The sequence below is a fragment of the Mytilus galloprovincialis genome, chromosome 7 (assembly GCF_965363235.1).
Source record: "Mytilus galloprovincialis chromosome 7, xbMytGall1.hap1.1, whole genome shotgun sequence".
Taxonomy (NCBI): Eukaryota; Metazoa; Mollusca; class Bivalvia; order Mytilida; family Mytilidae; genus Mytilus; species Mytilus galloprovincialis.
The window spans coordinates 50,769,891-50,786,108 of record NC_134844.1 but is presented as its reverse complement, the minus strand read 5'-3'; the positions used below and the strand labels follow the sequence as shown (position 1 = coordinate 50,786,108).

General features: G+C 34.1%; 1 long non-coding RNA gene across 1 annotated transcript; it reads right to left on the bottom strand.

Moving 5' to 3' along the window:
* Positions 1-1,548: 1,548 nt before the first annotated feature.
* LOC143081743 (uncharacterized) lies at positions 1,549-15,531 on the bottom strand. Its single transcript, XR_012980064.1, has 4 exons — positions 15,457-15,531; positions 14,125-14,373; positions 12,940-13,122; positions 1,549-2,564 (listed from the first exon to the last, which is right to left on the bottom strand). It is a non-coding gene; the product is annotated as an uncharacterized LOC143081743 (long non-coding RNA).
* Positions 15,532-16,218: the final 687 nt, after the last annotated feature.

Here is a 16,218-nt window from a genome sequence, read left to right as displayed (position 1 = left end):
ATATCTGCCTCATATCTTGACTTACATCCATAAATTGACAATGAGATTTGGTTGAAAACAAAACTTTACGACGAAAGAGATGATTTCAGTTTCTTAATTGTGAACTTTCCATTTTTATGTAGCAACATTCTAGTAGCGCCTGCATACGGAAACTATATCTCCAAATTGATACGATATTCCCAAGCTTGTATTTCCTATCATGATTTCTTTGATAAAGGGTAACTGCTCACAAGGAAACTATTAAACCAAGAGTTCCAAATGGTGAAGTTGAAATCATCCATTCGTAAATTTACGGACGCCATCACGAATTTGGTTAACCATTATGAAATAACTGTTTCACAGATGATATCGGATATGTTCCTTATTCCGAAACTACAACCCACTTTCCTTTTCACCACGAATGTGACCTACCGAATTATACTATTTTCCTGGTTTGTAATTACATGAGCAACACAATGTTGAGTAGAATTTGCTTACCTTTCCGGAGCACCTGAGATCACCCCCAGTTTTTGATGGGATTCTCGTGTTGATTATTCTTTAGTTTTCTTTGTTGTGTCGTGTGTACTATTATTTGTCTGTTTACCTTTTCAAATTTTAGTTATGGCATTGTCAGTTTATTTTAGAACAACACTGAGTTCTTTTTGGTATCTTTCGTCCCTTTATTAGGTTCTTTTGGTTGATCAGTTCATTAACGTTTCTATTTGGTTCTGGTTTTTCTAACATTTTGCCCATGAACATCACTGAAGTGACATTAATTATCGAAATACACAGTGAAATGTGTACTGTTTAAAATTGGGAAAGGAAATGGGGAATGTGTCAAAGCGACAACAACCCGACCATAGAGCAGACAACATCCCAAGGACACCAATGAGATTCAATGTAGCGAGAAATTCCCGCACCGGAAGGCGTCCTTCAGCTGGCCCCTTAAAGAATATGTATACTAGTTCAGTGATAATTCGTATCGACATATTGTTTTTCATGTGAAACATATTATTTACATCTACTTGAGAACATGGTACAACACATTATCAAAATGAAATTTGTGGACTTTAACTCTACCAATGAGTAATAAAGGAATCAGAAAAAGGGTCAATGATATTAGACCAATAACAATTGTTGCATCATTTTTAAATGAATTTAAAGGCGTTATCTTTAATATATTCTAGGTATTCTAGAGAATGAATATTTAAAAACAGTTATATAATATGCAATATCAAGTTGCAGAGAACTAAAATAAATGTTCCTACTTGATATAGGGTATAGGTTTCCAGTGTCCCAATTAAATATAAATGATCCAGACATCCGGGCATGTGCAATGAAATCGGTATTTCAAGGTTTATAACATACCTTTCTTAAAGAAGAAAAAAAACGTTCAAAAATTGAGAAATTATGAGAGATTATGGTTCCAACTATACCAGGCAATTCAGGTTATTCTTTTTTTTTCCATAATGCACCTAGTGTTTTCATGTACTTTATATCCCTGGCTGGTACATTTTTTGTTTGTTTGGTTTCTTATTTATGGTAAAACAGAAAGCGTTCTAGACACAACTGATTTATAAAGTTTTATTACGCGTGTAACTTTGAATTACATAATTATATATTTTTCTGTATAATCTATATGTCACTCATGAACCCATAATTTATTTACAGCTTATAGTTGCATTCCAAAACTAGGAATATTGTTGTCGTATGTACAATGCTTACTCTTTATTAAACATGACTTGCATATAACTTATGCTTCTACGACGACTATAGTTAGCAAATACAGTAAAGTAATAATTTAACTGTTATATCCTAGGATGTTAGATGGGCCATACGGTTAGCAATTGTTTTGTATTGTAAATATGTACTATATATTGAAATAAAATAAATTAAAACTATTTACATTTAATATCAGCTATTACTAGAATTATTTCACTTGACTGAGCGGGTATTGAAAAGATCGCTTATTTAAGACCAGTCCATCTATAGATAGGAGTTTTGGGATATACTCACCAATGAAGTGTCCAGTTATTCGTCCCATATCATACACTCAGTTCTTTTGTATATGCGTTTGGTGACACTGATAGGTGATTAGAATTCAAAATAAATTATAACGGCAATCATCCTTATCACACACATCTTCAAAAAGACTGTCCTTATGCAAATTAAAACATAAGCTCCGACCGATCAGTTAAATTAACATTGGTAATACATTTTAAGTATAAGTTTGATACGTGACATTGTTTAGAATTTCTACATGTATTTTTTGGGGAAAAAATGTCCCATTTATTCTGACCATAAAATTATTGTTATAAACATAAAAACTAAATATTAACATATTTTGGCACCACACTATAACATTTTAATACAAATTCCCGGAACCGCTCCCTGGCTGCATTGGCCATCGACAAGTCTGTTAACAGGGTGACACCATGACTCGACTGGTATAACGTAAAGACAGTAATTTGCCTTGTTAATAAATTTCGGGTGCCCTGGACAAAATTTATTCGCATCCACAATCTCGCCAGATTTCCACATTGGATCATTACCAACTATCGTACCTGCTACAGATACTCTCAGTGCTATACAAAAAAAGGAAACATCATCATTAAAAGTTGAGTAGCAGATGTATTTCAGTGGGGGTTGCAGCCAATTATAAAAGGGGGTTTCTAACATACTATTATACGCGTTTCTTGTTTCTCGTTTTTTTATATAGATTAGACCGTTGGTTTTCCCGTTTGAATGGTTTTACACTTGTCTAGTAATTTTGGGGCCCTTTATAGCTTGTTGTTCGGTGTGAGCCAAGGCTCCGGGTTGAAGGCCGTACATTGACCTATAATTGTTTACTTTTATAAATTATCATTTGGATGGAGAGTTGTCTCATTGTCACTCATACCACATCTTCCTATATCTAAGTCATATAAAAAGGAGGTTTAAACCATATGTTTCTATACAAAAGTAACAATTGTCAAACAAAAGGTGTTTTTAACAACAAGCAGTCAGTGTGGGTATGACGTCCAAAACATATAAATACAGTTACTGTAACAGTATTTGACAAACATTTATATATTATAGTATTGTGTCATTCCATTTTAAGGAATTCATTGAAGAATTATTTCCATTATTCCGTGGTTTTGATTTTTTGGTGTTACTTCAAATGTAAAAAAGTCTTGTTAAAAATGGTTTTCCGTTGGTACATTTTTGAGGAGTCCTTTTACTTACTGGCACAATAACAGCCTTCTTGTAGTCACGTCTCGGGATCGAATTGATGCAACTTCTTCTGAGTTTGTAATTTTTTCAACAAGACTATTCATCTAATAAATCGGTTAAAACTCTTTATTTATATTTGGAAATATAGAAACTTGATAGACTATTTTTATTAACGGACTTTTATATATGGGCGTTTTTTTTCAATAAAAACGTGATTTCTTGTCCCAGCCACTTTGAATAAAATGTGTTTGAAATTTACAAGTATTTTTTTTGTGCAGTCAGTTCATCTAATAAGATTTAAAAAATTTAAGCAAAGAAACATACGAATTTTAAAGGAATTAATAAGATATTCATTCCTGAATAGTTCAGAATAACCAAAAATGACATGTCCCTATATCTCCTATTCAAAATTCATACTCTAAAATGTTGTAAAGAAAGAAAGAAAGAAATGTTATTTTTACTAAATATAAGGTCTTTAATTATTCAAAAGTATGTTTAGAGCCAAAATATTTTAATAAACAGTTTTTGACGAAGGATTTTTAATTTTAGTTAAGTTGTTGGCAGAAAAAATTGAGCACATCAAATGGACCAGGGGTGGTGTTCTCGAAGCTATCTTAGGACTAGGACGTGTCCTAAGACCAACTTATGACAAGTCTTTGTCCTAACTGGTGTTCTCGAAGCTCTCTTAACTTAGGATATATCGTATTGTTCGTCCTAACTTTAGGACATCTAATTAGGTGTCCTAAGATCATCCTATCTTTATCCTAACTTTAGGACACGTCTCAGACAATAATTTATAAACAAAATTGGCTGCGGCTTATTTGTAAATGAGAAGAAGGCACCAGAATATTCGTAGAAATAGACTGCTTAGAGACTACGACAACCCTTTGGAATATTTAGATGACTTTGATATCATACGTAGGTACAGATTGTCGCGTCCAATGATTATTGATTTGTGCAGAAGATTTGACAATGACTTACACAGACCAACAATGAGGTCCCGTGCATTGCCTGTTTCTTTGCAGATAATGACAGCACTTCGATTTTTTGCCACAGGGAGTTTTCAGCTTGTAAATGCTGATGTGCATAACATATCTCGTTCCAGTGTTTCAAGATGTGAACGAGATGTAACGCAGTGTTTGGTCAATGTATGCACTCAACACATTATCATGCCTACAGATGCAGCTAGTTTAGAAATTATAAAGCGTGGTTTCTATGAGATTACAGACTTTCCTAATGTAGTAGGCGCCGTTGATGGAACTCCTGTTGGGATCAAATCTCCATCAGTAGATGAGCATATTTTTGTAAATCGCAAAAATTTCCATTCAATTAATGTACAAGGAGTTTGTGACTCTAATTTGAAATTTTTCAACATAGTCTCACAGTGGCCAGGAGCAACCCACGATGCTTTCATTTGGTCTAATTCAACTGTATGTGAATTCGAGAATCGAACAATTTCAGACGGATGGCTACTTGGGGATAGCGGATACCCTGTAAGACCTTGGTTATTGACACCCGTTCTGAACCCCACTACCAGAAAGCAACAAAGTTACAACGGGGCACACATGAGAACAAGAAATGTTGTTGAACGGAGTTTTGGTGTGTTAAAAGCACGTTTTCGCTGTATAGATACCAGTGCTGGAACTTTGTTATATTCAGCTTTAATGTGTTGTCGCATTGTTGTTGCTGTTGCTGTCCTACACAATTTGTGTATAGATAACAGAATGCCTTTACCACCAGACAGAAATGAATTTCCTGACCATGGACATATAGCCGGACCAGCCAATATAATGGACCTCTGAACGACGGGGCAATTGTTCGTGAAAGACTGATTAATGATAGGTTTTGACTGTTTTAATAATAAAGTCATCTGATATAAATAATGAATTATATGTAGTTAGTCTGTATTGATTGATTGCTTATTAATGAAGTATGTAGAGTTGGCACCGGAAATTGGTATCACGACTAGTCCTAACAAAAGATATTACCTTTAGCTGCATACTCATTGAAATCGGCTGCAATTGATCTTTTTCCCTTATAGAACCCGTCCTTATACCAATTTGAATGAGTCAAAGAGATAAAAAAAAAACCGTGGTATAGATCATACTGTTAATTTCTGTGTCATTGGCAATCATACCACATTTTCTTCTTTTATAATCACTATTATTTACGTGTAGTTGTATAATAAATGACATTTCCATTTAGAAATGTTTATACCAACAAAAAAGAATGAACATATTCTGAAAAAATAATATTTTATTGTGTGGACAAAGTGTCAGAAGAAGTAGGTACATTTAAGCTATTCACGGAAATACCCATTTGCTGCAAGCTTAAGTTCAACTTTGTCAAATATATAGTTGGTATTTCTGTTCTTTGATGAGAAGTGATTTTCTTTCTATCTCCAGCCTCTGCTTCTCGGTTGCTAGTCTTTCTTGTTCAATTTTTAACCGGTCTGTTTGTACTCCCAATCTTTCCCTTTCTATCTCTACAAGTGATTCTTCTTATTCTTCTGTGTGCGGTGATGATAGTGTTCTCGTGAAAATTCTGTTATCGTCTTTGGCTGAACTAATGCCACAAGTCGAAGGTAAGACTGAAAAATAATAAATGTATCATTCAAAACGTGTTATCCAAAATACATGTGATTGAATATAGATTTCAATGGACAGATGATATTTTTGAAAACGGTTTGTAAATAATGCTAAACCCCATATTATTATTTACACAGTGTGCACTTGTTCTAATACACTAATTTACCTGCATCTCGTTGAAATTTTCATAAATTCCTCTCTTTTTTCAAAGAGAAACATGGTTGATTAATATTTCGCATCTATCTAGTAAAGTCCCAATAGAAGACTTAATGTTACATATTGATGCTAGAACCATATCGAACTTTACCAAGTCGCCCAATCTATCATATTTACTGATAGGTATCGTTGACATACCAGCTGGCATGTCTAGTACATTAGAAATGAACCTATGAATTATACACAAACAAGTAACCAAAACTTGGACAAACGCAGTGATAAACCTATAATTTTTCATAAGTGGCTGCCTAAAAGGGGGGTCGCTCCGGTCATGCTTCAGTGATTCCCTATATAGTCAATCAAATTTTTCATAGAAAAGGGGGGCATCCTGGGTACCCCATTAATTCGCCTCTGAGACATATTCGCGGACAGACGGACAATGGTTAATCTATTCCGAAATAGAGGAATTAGAATAAGATTAAGAAATATATCCCGTAATAGAGAAACAAAACAAATTGTGACTCGCTAACCTTTCAATTATATTAGATATGAATTCATGTACGTGAATATAGAAAATGTAAACTGACCTGTTTCGGATGTGGATTCAATCTCATTTCTGCTCTGATCCATAGGGCTTCCGGCTACCTGGCAGGTGTCGATTCCACCAGCAATCCCGTCAATTGGTGTATCTCCGATGATTCCCACAACCTTGTTTTGCAGTGGTGTCAAACTATCTGGAGGAGGGACCCCAACAGTCTTTTTTGCCTCTCGTCTTACAAATGATGCCTGCTTCTTCATGGTACTAGTGTAGGTCGACCATTTCTTTTTTATTTCTGCGGCTGTCCTTTTATGGTTCAAGTTACAAGTATTTACCTTACTGCAATTGTACTCCCATGCTTTTTTTTATCGGTGTTTGTCGCTACAGTGCTGTGTTTGCTGAATAAAATGCCCTTCTGGCTCTCCACTTGATCTGAAAGAATGTTTAACTCTGCCTCTGTAAAGTTTGGGTTTCGTTTTTTTGTTCATTCTGGTACGTGAATATGAACATCAAATGAAACGCACCATCGGTTATAAACTCGTATATATATGAAGAAATTGTGCATGATTTAAAACTTTGAACTTAGTGTTTCACGACACGATGACACTACAAATTTAATTCTCATGTCAAAACGAATTGTTTACAAGTTTAAATTACAATCCTTTTTGATATACTTTTATAGATTTAGATTCAGATTTAATATTGTTTTTGCATTTGAAAACTATACATGTAATTATAAAATTCGTAAACTATTTTATTAATTGGTTTCGTCATTAATAATTTTTTTTAACAAAATTATTTTAAATATTTATATTTCACACTTAGGATATGTTTAGGACGTCCTAACATAAGATGCGTCTGAGATAGCTTCGAGACACAACTTAAGAGTGTCCTAAGTCGATCTTAAGTTCATCCTAAACTTAGTCTTATCTATGACTGATGACGAATCTTAGGATAGCTTCGAGAACACCACCCCTGAATGATAACGTGTTTTTTCTAATGTCCACTACGTATACGTAATGGGTCAAATCTCCTTCAGTATCTTGTTTTAAAATTTGGGAAAAAATATTACTGTACAGCTTAAGCATGTACGTTCATGAAAAGAATCAGTTTTGTTACTATTGCAATATAGAAATTGTGGGAAAAAATAAAACATGTGAATATGTCCACTACATAACGGTCAACTACGAAACAAGTTTGGGAGAAAATATTTCGTAGTGGACACTACCACTACCATACAGTCGTTTTTTACTCTTTTTTTCAATTATATTCGTGCTAGACAAAAAAACAAGGGTTAGTTTCATGTAATTTTCAATATATTTTTATAAACAAAGAATACAATGTAGGGTTGTTGTCAATTACGAAACTTGTTGTCCACTAAGAAACTGTTTTTGTCAACTACGAAACTCAAAATGTCCACTACATAACATGAGCTGTACATTTGTGAAGTACTGTATAATCTTTCTCGATAAAAAATGGTTCTCCAATTAAAAAAAATGACATATTCTAGTATATAAAATAAAACAAACTAGAATGTTAACAGGAGACATTAAAATGTCATAATATGCGCGTCTAGAAGCAGTTTTTTAGTGGACAAATGTCCTCTACGTAACAGTGTATATAAATTATAAAAAAAATCAGTTTGAAGAGTATTTAGGATTGTACTTTTCATTTACAAACAGGTCTAAAATAGAGGTATCCAAAATAACTCTTGAAATAAAATTTTAGACAAGTTGATTTTTTCTTTTTTTTTTTGTCTTAAAATCTCACTTTCATCGAAAAAAAGCCCATCTGTTTTCAATTAAGATATGGGTACCGAGATTTAGATAAGTAATTGTTCTGTTACCATGATGTTAAAATGTCTGTAAAAATATTCTTTATAATAAATAACCCCATAAATAAAAAAAAATATGTTTTATGTTAAATGCATAGACGAAATACTTTAAGATCCCGTTTTAAGTATTCTGTAACTTTCATTCGTACATGATCATCTGGTACTGTGCAACCTGAAGTTGAAGGGTTTGTCGTTTGTGCTACCTTACATTCAGAGTTTATTTATTTCTTTCGCAGGACCAAATTTACATTGCATTTTGAATTTCGCTGATCAACAATATAGAAGGAAGTTTAACTACTATAGGATAAATACCGAAAAATATTTCAAAGAATTACCACAGAACACATTAATTCTTGAATGTGATAAACCGCCTCGCCGGTAACGCGTTCGCCTAGATTGCGGGAGTTTGTGGGTTCGACATAGTCCAGGTAAACCAACGACTTTAAAAATGGCACGGCAGTTGATGCTTCTATTCTAATCCTGTGGCATTACGGAGTAAGAGTGAAAATCGGACGAATCGAAGTCACAATAATGTGTCCGCGTAGGGTACATTTGTAACATGTCTCCATAAGGCTTGTCACCTGTTGAACTAGCAAGTCAAAATTACGTGTCAGCGTGTCGTTCTAGTACAAGGGTTATTATTTACATCGCATTAATATGTTCTCGTCTTGAATATGTATTAATGTTGCCGATGGACGTTAAACAGCTATCCATCATCTCATCAACATCAAATGCACGTAGGTCATGCATTATTAATCAATTCTTCTATTAGTTGAATCGTTTATAAAACAATGTCTTTTTCAATGCCTATATAGTTCATTATGAAAGAACGCCAGGACTACACCTAATATAGAGGTACATCAAATGTGAATTTTTCACCTTTTTTTTACCAGTATAATATTATTTTTTGTTGTCATACATGTATATATCGTTGCTAGTTCTTGTTTAATTCCTTTACAAAATGTACATAAAATAAGCGATTTAATTATTTTCCAGCGGTAAAGGTCCTCATCTTTAACTAAGTAAAGTATGTTAATATAAAAAAAAAAAAGATGTGGTATATGATTGTCAATGTGACAACTCTCCACAATAGACCAAATGACACAGATATTAACAACTGTTCAGTCCATTTTCACTGAATTAGTACACATTTTTATTTGGGGGTCAGCTGAAGCCCATTTCCGGGTTCGGGATTTTCTCGCTGGATTGAGACTCAACGGTGTCCTTTGGCTATTATCTGCTCTTTGGTCGGGTTGTTGTCTTTTTGACATATTCCCCATTTCCATTCTCAATTTAATGACTTCAAAATATGTTTACGGTATAGCCTGCTTTGCTTTTGTTGACTCATTGAACTAGACCAACTCAACTTTACTCGATCTCAGCCTGATCTCGGCCAAACCAGATCCACTTGATCGTATAGGGTTATAGGGATAGTCGGGCATTGGTCGGGTATGTACAGCTTTAGTATAAAAACGTCTTCCTTTTTTTTATATCACCCCGGCCGCTGCAGCGGAGGAGGCTAAAAAGTGTCATCCTTGTCCATCCGCAAGTACGTATACGTACGTCCCAACGATTAGTTTCCGTTCTTTAATTTTATTTTGCCTCAACAAATTTTAAATACCATAAAACACAGAACAAGTGCGAATTTGGGTAGTGTCATTTTACCGTTATTGACTCTTTATAACGTTATATGCAAGCTGGGGCATTATCTGTGTCCAATGAACACGTTCCCCGTTTATTTGGTTAGATTCAGTAGTTCACAGAAGGTCTGAGTAAAATTAAATTATACATTTAAAATATCTAAATGGAAATAAAGCATTTCGATTGTATGACAAGGTGGTTAGAGCTCAAATAGACAGGTGCTTGGAGAGAGCGTAGAATAACAAAAAGGGGTAGACAGCAAATGGTGCCGATAGATCTAGGTGATGTATTGGTAAACTGGACCCCCTGCTGTTGTTTCAATCTTATCTACACAAACGTTTGTGTCGAAGTATCAATCAGCGGGTGGCCAGTTAAATGTATTGGCTGACACGGCGACCACTGTGTAGTTGTAATAAAAATATTTACTGAACTCCGAGGAAAATTCAAAACGGGAAAGTCCCTAATCTTATGACAAAATCAAAAGTATGAGAGACAGACTTACAGGAGCTGAACATTGAGGACCCCAATGGTTACAAAAACTTACAGAAAGTAAAGTAGGGCGCTGATTGTTATGGGAGTTTTACTGCTCTTTTCTTCAAAATGAGATTTGTCGCTGGATTAGTAATGATGTAAGATAGCAATATACATAAATTTTACCATCCCCTTTTCCTTGCTTTCTTACAAATTAAACCTACTGTTTGTGTCATATATGCACATATGTATGTTATCAGTATTTTCCATAGGTCTGATACCAAGTTGCTGAATGGTTCAAGATATTTCTTTTTGGTGTATCGATGGCAACAACCTGCTCGTCTTACTAATTATATTGCAAAAGGGGGTAAAGATGTCACATATTTTCCCAAAATTTGGCCAAAACAGAATTTCGATCCCTGGAGGATACCTTTTCTGAAGTTTTTTACACATGTCTATCACGTTTTCAAATAAAAATCATTTGTCTTTCTTCTCATTTTTTTTTTATATATAAAATTGTGTCAAAAACACTGTAATAAGATCATTGAATATTGTTTTTATTGGAATAAATATTGATTTTGTTAGCAGTAGATTAAAAGCTAACTAAATTTTACTAATATGTTATATATTCATGGATCTACAATCTGTCGATACCTGTAACTTGGCATTGCACAAGGTCATGTTTTTCTCTGGCTGTTTATGATGTCTTTACACTAAATCCATTGGATGTTGGATGTGTACAGATTGATAGTTTAGTTTTAGATGCATGATTTATTTATTAGTTGTTAGTGGCTTTGAACTAGCTGTCAGATAACTGCGAGTACTCTCAGATCTGTGCATTGTGTCTTTTTGTGTCGGGATGTATAAGTACCCGGCCACGTCCACTTATATTTTTGTCCATCTGATGAGTTAAGCCTTTTTCAACTGATTTTTATAGTTCGTTCTTATGTTGTACTGTTATACTTCTGTCCCAGGTTAGGGGGAGGGTTGGGATCCCGCTAACATGTTTAACCCCGCCACATTATTTATGTATATGTTCCTGTCCCAAGTCAGGAGCCTGTATATTCAGTGGTTGTCGTTTGTTTATGTGTTACATATTTGTTTTTCGTTGATTTTTTTACTTAAATAAGGCCGTTTGTTTTCTCGTTTGAATTGGTTTACATTGTCTTATCGGGGCCTTTTATAGCTGACTATGCGGTATGGGCTTTGCTCATGGTTGAAGGCCGTACGGTAACCTATAGTTGTTAATGTCTGTGTCATTTTGGTCTTTTGTGGAAAGTTGTCTCATTGGCAATCATACCACATCTTCTTTTTTATATGAAAAAAAAAGTGTTTGTAAACATTCGACCGTACGGTGACATATAGTTGTTAATATCTGTGTCATTTGGTGTCCTGTGGTGAGTTACAAGTTTTATTGGCAATTATACCACATCTTCTTATTTTTATACTACAAAAAATTCTGGACATACGGAAAATACTGACAGTCAAACAAAAATATTCCATTAAACAGGTAAAATATAATATTGATGTTCTTAAAAACTATCTTTGATTGCTTAATTAGTCATCAGCTGTCTGATAATAAATTTTAATGCACAATTACTTTCATATTTGAAAAATCCCCTTGGGCCAAAATGCAGAATCTACATGTTTTATTGGGTTTTGTGTTGCTAAGATTTAGTTGTCTATGTTGTGTTATGTAGACTTATGTTTGTCTTCTCGTCGGCTATGGCTGTGTCGGTTTGTTTTCGACCTTTGAGTTTGATTGTTCCTTTGGTATCTTTGGTCTCTCTTTTGAAATTTCACACCTCCTTGCAAAAGTACAGACGCGTACTGTACATGTAGGAATTTGTGCACAGTTTAAAATAAATAGTGACAATATATTTTTGCAGAAGCAAAGTTATGAGAGTTAGTTATCAGAGCTGCACACATTTTTAGAGAATCGTGTAGCATTCATGTATACTCGTGTATGGCCGAGCAGAGATCGAAGTGTGGTCGAATGTGGTCGCGGACAGATCTGGTATTGGTCGAGTTGGTCTGAGATGAAAGTATAGAAGTCGCAGTGATCATCAAGCGATCGGGTATTGGTCGAGTTAATCTAGACCACATATCGTACAGGTTTTCGTTGATTGGGAAATGATCGGATATTAGTCGAGCAAAGATCGAAATGATCGAGTACTGATCAGTAAACTATTCGTATTCCGACCAAACTCGATATCTACTCGATCATTTCTCGATCAATTCGACCGCTACTCTACGTCTTCTCGACTCTTCTCGAGTGACTGGCTTCTCGAGCCTTACTCAAATGTTTTTGACATGTCAAAAACTCTCGGGTAGAAAGTCAGATCGATGACGACCAAGGTAGACCACCCCGACCATTCTTGTCGATTGAGTCAGACCAGTCTCCCGATCGCTTAATTTGTCTTGATCGAGATTGATCGAGTTGGTCTGATCGGCAGTGTGAACCTATATGTAGCTTTAAGGTTGTCAAAGAAATCAATAATGAGAAAAAATACTCTTACTTAGATTAGCTACATTGTCCATGTAGTGCAAAAATTCCTTAAACAGAACATCTGTATTTAGAACTGCCAGGTCTGCTCCCTCATGGAGACAGGCTGATTTACTATCTGGCCATTTCAATAATTCAGGCAAAAGCTTAACGCAAACTCCACTTAGTGGCAACATGTCGTAACCATTTGGACAGCCTAAAACATAATAGTATGCCTTCTGTAATTTTGGATGATTCAGGAGTGCAACTTGTAACATCATAGAAAAACAAGTCAACAACATAAACGAGTAATCCTGGACATTCGATGTACACTATTCAGCTTCAATTAGAGTACTTTTGTCAGCATGTATGAGTCCAATTATAGCTATTAACTAAGAGATTTATCGATAGTTTTTTTTTTCATTAAAACAACTTGTGGTTTTCTTTATATTCGTAAAAATATCAGACAGAATTCAGATAATGTGTAACCTTTTAGGGTTGAATGAGGCATTGATCCATAATCATAGGCAGGTTAATAGGGGACGGGGAACGCCCCTCCCCTTTTGTGGTAAACATTCGGTTGATTATACAGGGAATCACTGAAGCATGACTGAGCAAGCGCTTCCCCCATTTTAGGTCAGTCAGTTTGCGCCCCGCCCCCTCCCTTACACAAAATTCTGAATCCGCCACTGATGATCATGGACATTAGACTTCTCCCTGTGTGCTGCAAAATACATTCATATATATATATATATATAGTGTACAAAGACACGTGTGGTGCATGTAGGTATTATGGCTTCCATCCGAAGTCTCGTATATGGTGAGTGCTAGTATGCTCGTTTTATATTAACGAACAATGTCTTTATGCATGATATATTCCATTGTCTACCATTTCTGTAAGCAGATTATTTAATAGTTTCAAAAGCTTTTTTTTTCTAAATATGAACTGTTTACTTGAAGCAAACATTTGTCTGTACCTAAGAGTCAGTGTGCTTAGATTTATGTTAGGCAAAATTTTCGCAATTTATTTGCACGATTAATCATTATTGCTTTGTCCAAGCGATATTCTCAATAATCTTTTATTTTGCATTTGTGTTTAACTCGACATTAAAAGCTTTGATATTTTTTATAAAATAACCCTGATTTTGCGTTAAATTGGAATTTTATTTCGTACAGGAATAGATTGTTTTCAAAATTATTGTACATTATGATGACTTACCATTAAAGGAGCATTTGATGAAATGAAAACTAGTGTTACTAAATACCAGTGGCCCAGATTGTGTCGCGACAAACAGTAACGTACACTGTTGTGCTGTCTGCTCAAAAAGACAAGACTGACAAGAAGAGTCGTAATTGCATAGTACAGTACACTCTGTTTTGGATCTTACTGTCCTTCTGTATAATACATCATTTGCCGTGTAAGAACCAATCATATCAAACTTGCACCATTTCATGGAGGAAGCAACACCTATTATCAAATCAGAAACAACTTGTTGCTTTTTTCATATTGAATTCATAGAAAAACAAATGTCCTGTCATTGAAAATCGTAGTTATAGTTATTGACCAAGAAAATTGGTACATGGCATTTGATATGAACGGCTTGGGTTACCCTAATTGACAAATTAAATGACGAAGGGGTTTGACTAAAGAGTACCGTGCAGATAGATTACGTATAATACGTACGGTATACCGATTTGATTGGCCAGTAACTGTTTAAACATATGACGTCAATCCCCCCCCCTTCCCGTAAAAAGCCATTTCTGCTCATCAAGATCGGTAGACGATATTATTTTCAGCTACTTCATTTAATCTGTCATGACTGGACACATATTTGTAGTTTGGTGAACCAACGGAAAATGATATTTGCAAAAGTGCTTGAAGCATTAACTCCCATTTTTTTTTACTGTTCCCTTGTTTTTTGTGTGTTTTTTTGTTAATAAATACAATTGTATTCTGCAATAATTCAACTTTATTAGTAATTGTCTAATTTGTATTTGTTTTTATCCATACAATATTAGAATAACCATGGCTTTTATATGCTACCAAATATATATCTTTTTTTATCATTTAATTAATTGCATTAAATACTTGTATTGTATTCAAGGTAAGTGATGCAATATCGATATCGATCGCATATTGGTTTTTGCATAATTTATGATCTCATTTTTATTTTTATATTTGCAAACTATGTAAATCATATTTGTCGTCAATTTATTCCGTGATGAATGTGCATGAAATATTTGCCACTGGACGTTTTTTTTAAAACACAGGTGTATCACTCAGTGATGATAAATTTGACAGATGATACCAATTTAAAAACATATTGACATATCTTTCAGGAATTGTTTTTTTTTGTGTATATCATTATAAAAATAGTCAATCATCGTCGTTGTTTTCGTGGTTTATAATTATGCCCTTGTATCATAAAAACATGAAGATCCAAGTTTTTTGTTGATACAATATTTCTGATCAACCTTCATAAATAATTTGAAATGTTCAGAGAATCTCACCTTTAAAAATATTATGACAAAAAAACGAAGATAAACTCACCACAGCTACAGAGAATACAAAAAACCAAGTCAATGTTCATTCTGAAAATAAAGCAAAAACACGACTCGCGTTATATTATAAAATAAATCACTAATACGGATTTGCAGGTGTGTTCTTAATCTTTCATTTTATTTCTTTGTGGTATTTTATCTATTCATTAACCTTACATAAGGGGCCTAGATGGAGGTCTCCAGAATAGAGAATAATGAGCAATCAGGGCAGAATAAGGGCTAAACTTCAGAAAACATTTAATGAGGTGCTAGAATATAAAGAACAGAGAATAATGTGCAAAATTAAATAAAAACCCAAGATAAATGGTCTAAAGAATCAAAGAATAAAGAAACCCAGTTGCTCCTTCCAAATCCTCTTACGTCATATATCTTGGTTTTCAATTATAGGTTCTAAGATTATTATTATAATTTCATTAAATCAAATGTACGTTTCCAATACCTCAATAACAAAAGCTGAATAAATAAAATTATCACCTAAGAATGTGTTATGGGATTCTAGCTTGTTTCCAAAGAACATTAAGCTTTTTCCTTACAAAAATATATATAATTTATAAAAAAAATATTTTATCACAAGCTTTAAAAAAAAACCCACCTTTAATCTACTTAAAAAGGTAAAGATTTATTTTATATTTTCTTTTTAAAATTATTTTCCAAGGTTTCAAAAGATTATGATCTCAAACAGACAAGAGTTTTCTTAAAGAATTAGGACACTTTTTCTTAAAAACGGTAAGTGCAAACATAATAAGATTAA